This window comes from Choloepus didactylus, chromosome 10 (assembly GCF_015220235.1).
Source record: "Choloepus didactylus isolate mChoDid1 chromosome 10, mChoDid1.pri, whole genome shotgun sequence".
In the NCBI taxonomy this organism is placed as follows: Eukaryota; Metazoa; Chordata; class Mammalia; order Pilosa; family Megalonychidae; genus Choloepus; species Choloepus didactylus.
In genome coordinates this window covers 35,900,977-35,909,797 of record NC_051316.1, presented here as the reverse complement: position 1 = coordinate 35,909,797, position 8,821 = coordinate 35,900,977, and positions in this window count along the sequence as shown.

Genomic DNA, 8,821 nt, shown 5'->3' with positions numbered 1-8,821 from the left:
TGTACAAATACTAGAAATCACTTCCATGAACCAGAACAAATGTATGACAATACAATTAGAAGTTAATAATAGAGGGGCATATAGGGAAGAAATATATACCTAATTCAAACTATATACTACAGTTAGTAGTATTTCAGCATTTTTCATGAACAGTAACAAATATACTATACCAATACTATGAGTCAACAATTGAGGGGGTTTGGTTAGGGATAGGGGAGGATTAGAGTTTCCTTTCCTTTTTTTCTTTTTTCATCTTTCACTGTATTTCTTGTCTGGAGTAATGAAAAGTTTCTAAAAATTGAACAAAAATTAAGTGTGGTGATGGATGCACAGCTGTATGAGGGTACCCAGGGGCAAGTGATTGTACACTTTGGATCTTTGGATAATTGTATGCTATCTGAAGAATCTCAATAAAAATGAAGAAAAAAAATAAAAATAAAAAATAAATAAATAAAAGAGTAAGTTAAAAAATGGTATCTTCATGAAAAGAAATGAAATAAATATGCTTCAGTTGAAGTGGCTGCCCTCCACATGAAGGCAGCAAGTCAGATCAGGGTGAATTTTCATTGACTTGTCTTTCACTGGATTTGAGAATAATATTCAGAATCAGTGCCAACTGGAACCACACAATTGGGAATCAGCACATTCTGGATCAGATGGCCATGGTAAGCATTCAGGCAATTTATTTTCCTACTTTGATAAGTTTCAGAAGCCAAAAAACAAACGATGCAATCTGGGGTTTCTTATCCCAGAGACTGCATCATGTTACTGGAGGAAATGGTGTGGGCCATGAGAGCTTCCCAGTGAGCACTCCCATTGCCGAATCCAGGGCAGGCTTCCTCAAGGATCATGGTATTCCTTGGGGTTTGGGATTTCTTGGACCCAGGAACAAATAATATTCAGTGGTCAGCATAATTACTGCCATCTCTTTGAACCCTCTCCTGTCCAAATTTTAATAAATGGATTTAACTTTGAATTCCAAAAGAGGCAATCAGAATTTGGGCCCTGCAACACTGGACTCCCTAGATGGTCTCTCAGTATTTAGGTGCTGGCAGAGATGCATGGCAGGCAGAATATACAGGAGTAAATTCACCTTTAAGACCACAAGGGAATCAAGCCTCACTTCAACTAGAATTTTGGAGGTGAGTCTCATCACAACTGCTTGTATTTTCCTTGATATCATGCAGTTCTTGGGATGTGCATGGCCGTGCCACATCATGAGCCAACTTCACAGTGAAACCCAGGGATTCTAAGATCCCTGCCTCAAATCCACTCATATATTCTGAAATAGGGTAAAATTAGTTTGGCCAATCCTCAGCTATGGCCACTTTTCAAAAGGCTCAAGCAGCCAAACAAACCAGAAAGACAAGGGATTCTGACATACAGTATTCCAGGGAGAGTCAAAGCTCATCTTCCAAAATTTGTGCAGATATTCTTGGCTACAGAAGCATCCTCATGTACCTAGTCCAGTTGTTTTGGGACCCAATTCCTCCTTCCATTGCTTGTCCAATTTGGGGCACTTTAAATTTTCCGACTTCAGTGGGAGCCTTTGTGTTTGATACCTGTCACTTAGCGACCCACTTCTAATTGTGAGGTGCCTGGATGAAATTGTGCATACCCATGTGAATTATGAGGCACCTCCTGAAATTTAGGCTGGCTTGAGGATGTGATGTCAGTCTGTCTTCTCCTCATGTCCTGTAAAAATAAGTTTCTGCCATGAAGTTTCTTTCACTGGGATTTCATTCTGTATATTGTACACCTATTGGAAAAGGAATTCCTATTTTGAATGAAGGAAGATTTTCAAGAAATATTTCTGTTCACTGCAGTGAATTCCTCACATATGGTTCAGTAGAGGTGTCTTTATTTGAAATTGGGTAACTGGGTCATGGAGTTCTGTGAATGTAAATGGAAAAATGTGAGGAAATTAAAAAACATAGGAGTCTCCAGCAATACACATGACTGTCAGAAAATACATGGCCTGAATTAACAGTATATTTTATAATATCATAAATGCTATTTAATCAACTGCATGGAAATGAAGAAATAATGCCATCTAGGAACATGAATTGTACAAAAATTAAGTTTTTTAAGTATTTTGAATATTTAATCTTTGGTTTGTGGTGTTACAAATATGGTGTCACTTTGGTTTTGTGTGTTGTTTTAAATTTTTTGATAAAGTTTTCAAAAAAGTAATATAAAATAAAGAAGTAAGGAAACAAAAAAAAAAAGTAAATCAGGGTTAAAGTAGCTTCTGATTTGTTTTACATTTTAAATGTGCTTTGTTTGGGGGAAGAGAACAGTGCAGAAATGTGCCTTTCCTCTTCCTGATGTTTCAGTCCTGCCAAGAGAGCTCTTTAGGGTAATTCCAAGCTCTGTTCCTTTTTGCATTCTGCCTCTGGAATAGCCAAGCAGCTTATCTGGAAAATTTGAGAAGAGGTGACTGGGCATGCTTGACTTGACTAATTCTCTTCTCTCCCTTGAGAATGCGAATTGGTTTTTTCTGTTCCTCCAACCTTGTGAATTACCAGTTGGTAAATCTGCCCATTTCCTGGGTTCAGTTATCAGACCACTGCCTCTCATTTAAACCTAAGTTCTTGAACCAGGTTTTAAAAAATAAAAGGGGTAATTTGGCCTCCATCTTTATTATTTTATTTCCTAACTTCTTCCAAACCTAGATGGAACAAAGGTGTTGTACTTATTAGAAGGTCATTAAAAGACCCCAATATTTGGTATATTATCTGGGAACACAGTAATAAATAGAAAGGAGTAGAATTGGGAGAGTAAAATGAGTATGTGGAGAGGGATTTGATACTGCCAGGGAAGGTGGATTTGTGCCTTGGTCTTTAATGTGTGTCAGGACTTTTTTTTTTTTTTAATTTAATAAATTTTATTTTGAAATAGATTCAATCTTACAGGAACAGTTGCAAAAACAGTACAAACCCCATACATAGAACTCCATCATACCGCAACCCCCTCCCCCGATACCCCGATCCACCACCTTTAACATCCTGTCACACCACTGTCTCTTTCTTTCCCTCCCTCTCTCCCTCCCTCCCTATCTATCATCCATCATCTATTGCTCTGTCCTCTGAACATATGAGAGCAAGCTGCACACATCTTTGAACAAACAACGTAATTCACATATACCTTTCCCATGACAAGAACATTCTTTTATGCAATCTCATTAAGCGCAGCTAAGAAGTTCAAGAAATTCAACATTGATATAAAGCTTACATTCTATATTTACTTTTTTTTCTTGTGTCCCATCTGTGTCCCTTTGAGCCTCCTCTCTTCCATCCTCAGATCCCATCCAGGATCATCCTTGGCATATAATTGTCATCTATTTAGACTCTCTCTCTTTTTTTTTCAATTGTGGAAACATATATATAGCCTAAATCTTCCCATTCCACCCCCTCCCTAGCATTCCATTAGTGGGATTAATCACATTTAGAATGTTGCAATGCTATCACCTTCCCACCATCCATTTCTAGAAGTTTCCCTTCACCCCAAACAGAAACCCTACTCTCATTTCTTAATTCCCCATTGCCCCTTCCCCCACTTCTCAGAACCCATACTCTACTTTTCACCTCTATGGTCATATTCTCTGATACTTTCTTTGTGTTTACCATGGGGCTTAAATTTAACATCTTAAATCTATGACAATCTTGTTTTTCTTTGATACCAACTTAACTTCAATATGACAATAAACTATGTTCCTATACTCCATCATTCCCCCACCTTTATGTAGTTCTTGTCAAAAATTACATATTTTACAGTGAGTCGAAAACCACTGATTTATCATTACAGTTTATGTATTTTAGATCCTGTAGGAAATAAATAGTGGAGTTATAAGTCAAAAATACAGTAGTATTGGTATTTATATTTATCATGTGATCTTTACTGGAAACTTTATTTCTTCATGTAGCTTCAGTCAGTTTTTTAGTGTCCCTTCCTTTCAGCCTGCTCAACTCCCTTTAGCATTTCTTATAGGACTGATTACTGGTGATGAAGTCCCTCAGCTTTTGATTATCTGGGAATGTTTTCATCTCCCCCTCATTTTTATCCTCCAGGTGTTTGTGAATTCTCCAAGTCTCTGGTGGTTATTGACTTCTATTTCTATTCCATTGTGGTCAGAGAATGTGCTTTGAACAAATTCATTTTTTTTATTTTTTTATTTCATTGAGGCTTGTTTTTATGTCCCAGCATACGGTCCATTCTGGAGAAAGATCCATGATCACTAGAGAAGAATGTGTGTTCTGGTGACCTGGGATGTAATATTCTATATATGTCTGTTAAAATTCTCTATATCTCTCTCTTTCTTTGTTTCTCTGTCGGTAGGGCTCCTTTAGTATCTGAAGTAGGGCAGGTCTTTCATTGGCAAAATCTCTCAGCATTTGTTTGTCTGTGAAAAATTTAAGCTCTCCCTCAAATTTGAAGGAGAATTTTGCTGGATAAAGTATTCTTGGTTGGAAATTTTTCTCTCTCAGAATTTTAAATATGTCATGCCACTGCCTTTTCACCTCCATGGTGGCCACTAAGTAGTCACTACTTAGTCTTATGTTGTTTCCTTTGTATGTGGTGAATTGCTTTTCTCTTGCTGCTTTCAGAACTTGCTCCTTCTCTTCAGTATTTGACAGTTTGATCAGAATATGTCTTGGGGTGGGTTCATTTGGATTTATTTTATTTGGAGTTTGCTGGGCATTTATGCTTTGTGTGTTTATATTGTGTAGAAGGTTTGGGAAATTTTCCCCAACAATTTCTTTGAATATTCTTTCTAGACCTTTACCCTTCTCTTCCCCTTCTGGGACAACAATGAGTCTTGAATTTGGACGTTTTATTTTATCTATCATATCCCTAAGATCCATTTTGATTTTTTCGATTTTTTTCCCCATTCTTTCTTTTGTTCTTTCCTTTTCTGTTCTGTGGTCCTCAAGGAGGCTGAGTTGTTGTTCAGCTTCCTCTAATCTTGTACTTGAGTATCCAGAGTCTTTTTAATTTGGCCTACAGTTTCTTTTATTTCCATAAGATCTTCTATTTTTTATTTACTCCTGCAATATCTTCTTTATGCTGTTCTAGGGTCTTCTTTATGTCTTTTATATCCTGTACCATGCTCTTCCTCATGTCCTTTATACGCTGTGCCATGCTCTCGTTGCCTGTCTGTAGTTCTTTGATTAATTGCACCAAGTACTGTGTGTCTTCTGATCTTTTGATTTGGGTGTTTGGGTTTGGGTTCTCCATATCATCTGGTTTAGGATTTTCTGTTGTTTTTGGCCTCTTGGCATTTGCTTTACTTGATCTTTAATTTGTCAGAATTGCAGCTTGGTGGCTGTCCTAGTTTGCTAATGCTGCAGAATGCAAAACACCAGAGACGGATAGGACTTTATAAAATGGGGGTTTATTTCACTACACAGTTACAGTCTTAAGGCCACAAAACGTCCAAGGTAACACCTCAGCAATCGGGTACCTTCACCGGAGGATGGCCAGTGGCGTCCGGAAAACCTCTGCTAGCTAGGAAGGCAGCTGGCATCTGCTCCAAAGCTCTGGCCTCAAAACGGCTTTCTCCCAGGACGTTCCTTTCCAGCAAGCTTGCTTCTCTTCAAAATATCACTCCCAGCTGCACTCAGTTAGTTCCCTCGCCCTGAGTCAGCTCATTTATATAGCTCCACCGATCAAGTCCCACCCTGAATGGGCGGGGCCACACCTCCATGAGAACATCTCATCAGAATCATCTCCCACAGCTGGGTGGGGCACATTCCAAGCAAATCTAACCAGCACCAAAACGTCTGCCCCCACAAGACTACAAAGATAATGGCATTTGGGGGACACAATACATTCAAACCAGCACAGTGGCATACACTTTAACTAACCAGCAGATGCGTCCGTGAGTCACCTATTCCCCTCAAGTCAGTTCTCCCCAACTTTGTCTTTGTGGTGTGTGGGGATCTGACTCTTGTGGGGTACAATTGGTGCACTTAATTTGGGTGTGTTCTCAGTGCTGTCTGCCCTGAGGGGTGTGTGTCTGAGTGGTTAGGGAGGAAGGGCAGCTTTAATAATCAAACCTCCCAGGTGTTCCCAGAGATTTAAGGCTCTTCTCTGCTGCTGACCCAAAAGTCATTGGTATTGGCGTAGGTTCCCTGAGATTTCCGAGTGGTTCTCCCTTCCCTGCTGTGCTCTTTCAGGACCTCTGCTGAGGGAGGGAGGGCTGTGCCACATCACAAGTGTGCGCCGGCCTCCAGGGAAGCCCTGGGTCTCTGGGCTGTGCAGGGGCTTTCAAAGATGGTTGAATGGGATGCGCTTTCACCTTTCTGCACAGCTCCGCTCTCCCAGCTCTGGGACAGTCAGCTGTGGGTGTATTAAAGGCCACTGTCCATGGTGGATATTGTGGCGTGTGCACAGTGCTGCGGGAAAGACTCCGTGTCACACTGGGTTTCTTGACGTGGCTCTGTGCTATGGGTTTGGTCCTGGGCAGGAATGCCCCCATCCGCCAGGATGATGGCTACAAGTAGTGCATTTTTTTCTCCTTTTGGCTCCCCTTTGCTCCCCTGGGCCCAAGACAATCAGCAGTGGGTGTGGGAAGGGGTATCCTCCACACCAGACACTGAGGTGTTAGCCCAGCCCATTCCCATAGTATCTACAGCTGCTCCTAGGCTTTTTTTTTTTTTTTTAAAGAACTAGTCCGTCTCCAAATGCCAACCCACCGTTTCCCCACACTGCAGTGTGGCCGAGGGACTTTCAGCTGACTCACTCACTCGTTTCAGAACGCAGACTCCTGGTTTCACCAAATGCACTGTCCCTGTTGATTTAGCAGAACTTGTATGGCTGGTGCTACTCTGGAAGTGGTGTTCTGGATCGCTTTCTGGTTTTTATCTAATATTTTTCACGGAGGTGTTTTTTTGCCCTGTCTCACCTAGCCGCCATCTTAGGTTCCGCAGGATGTTTTGACCTTGACAGTTTGAAGATTAGTTTGATTAAGTCAGGCAGGTTTGTGCAGTAAAGTTCTGAGTCCTGGGGAAAGTTTTTTGCCAAGTGTATTAGTTTACTTGGACTGCTGTAATAAATTACATGAACTCAGTCGCTTAAAATAATAGAAATTCATTCTCTCACAGTTCTAGAGACCAGAGGCTCTAGGGCAGAATGTGTTCCTCACCTATTCTAGATTCTGGTGGTTGCCAGCTTCTTTGGCTTGTGGCCACATCATTCCAATATCTGCCTCTGTCTTCACATCACCTTCTGTCTCTTGTGTCCATGTCCTCTCTTCTGTCTTAAATCTCCCTCTCCCCTTCTCTAATAAGGATACTTGTTATAGCATTTAGGGTTCATCCAGATAATCTAGCACAATCTCCTCATCTCAAGATCCTTAACATAATTATATCTGCTAAGACTATTTTTCCAAATAAGGTAACATTTACAGGTCCAGGGATTAGGATGTGGACATGTCTTTTGTGGGGCCACCATTCAATCCACTAGACTAGCGGGTTGATGACTGCAGCTTATGACATAGGGGAGTGGCTGTTTCTGCAGAGGTAGGGACATAAGTCAAGGCTTAAAGAAAGGGTCTCAGAGAGTTGCAGGTGGCTGAGAGAATGACTGGAACAGAATGAAAAAGATACCAAGAAGATCCTTAGTGTACAGAGAACTTTATCTGGCACATCAGGATGCTCAAGAGTTTACTGGGCAGGACACCTTACTTTAATTTCAGGCACAGCTTTTCCTAAGAAGGCTTGACTGAGACAAAGAGTCAATTGTAGAAAAAATAAGCTACATAGGTCTTGTCAGCATTGACAAAGGAGGTCTGCCCATAGGCTCAAGTGATTCCTTTTATCCTATGGATCCAAGTTAGCTCTGGATTGGGTTATTTACATATGAGAGAGAAATGTTCTGTAAAAGGCAGTTTTCTTATGTCTATACAATTCCATTGTAGGAGGCAGTGAAAATAGGCAGTGTAGCAGAGCACTGTAAAATCTACCCAAGAGTCTACAGATATAATGTCATTCCCTAATCAATTCAGAATTGTGGTGTGAGAATCAGGGTGATAAAGGAAGAAATATAAATTGAGAGCCCATGCATGATAGTTGAACAGACATGGCAAATCTATAGTGCCAGATTAACCTCATGCTAAAAGACTCTCCTAGTTCTGGTTAAATTCACAGATCAAAAATTTCAAAAAAAAAAGGTAAGTGAAAAATGGACCTCCTAGTGAGGCTAAAACCAAGGAGACTTCATCTTTTTTTCAAATGCCATTGAGTTTCTGCGATGTTATTTGGTCATACTCTGTACTGGATGTAGGAAACTTTTTTTTTTTTTTTGCCTAGCTTAACTGCTCTAGGAGCAGGGGATGGGCAGGCTTTCTAAATTTCTTGGGTGTGTGGCTACTGCTATAAAAAGCAAAACAAAAAAAAACAAAAAAACCCCCACATCTTATTAACTCTTTGGACTCCTTGAAAGCATGGTTAATGAGAGGCCTGACCTTGAACTGATAAAATATCTGAGGCTTGGGAGACCCACACCTGTGTCAATGAGAGACGTCCAAGCTGCAAATACTGAAGACCTGGATCCCACTCAGGCATGGAGAACTCTGCTCCGTAACTGAATCAAATAAGGCATTTGGGAGGATTATATATGGACATTTAGGACTCTGGACATTTAAACCACAAGAACAAGGATACCTGATTTTAAACTTGGGCTTTAACAGTATGGGACCTTAATTTGTAAGAGGGTTTAGTCTGTGCCCTTTAATTTTTCCCTGAAGACTTTGATAATGGAAAGGGTTTACTTTCAAATTTGGGACACTTCTATTATGTTGGGATTGTATTTTTGGAAT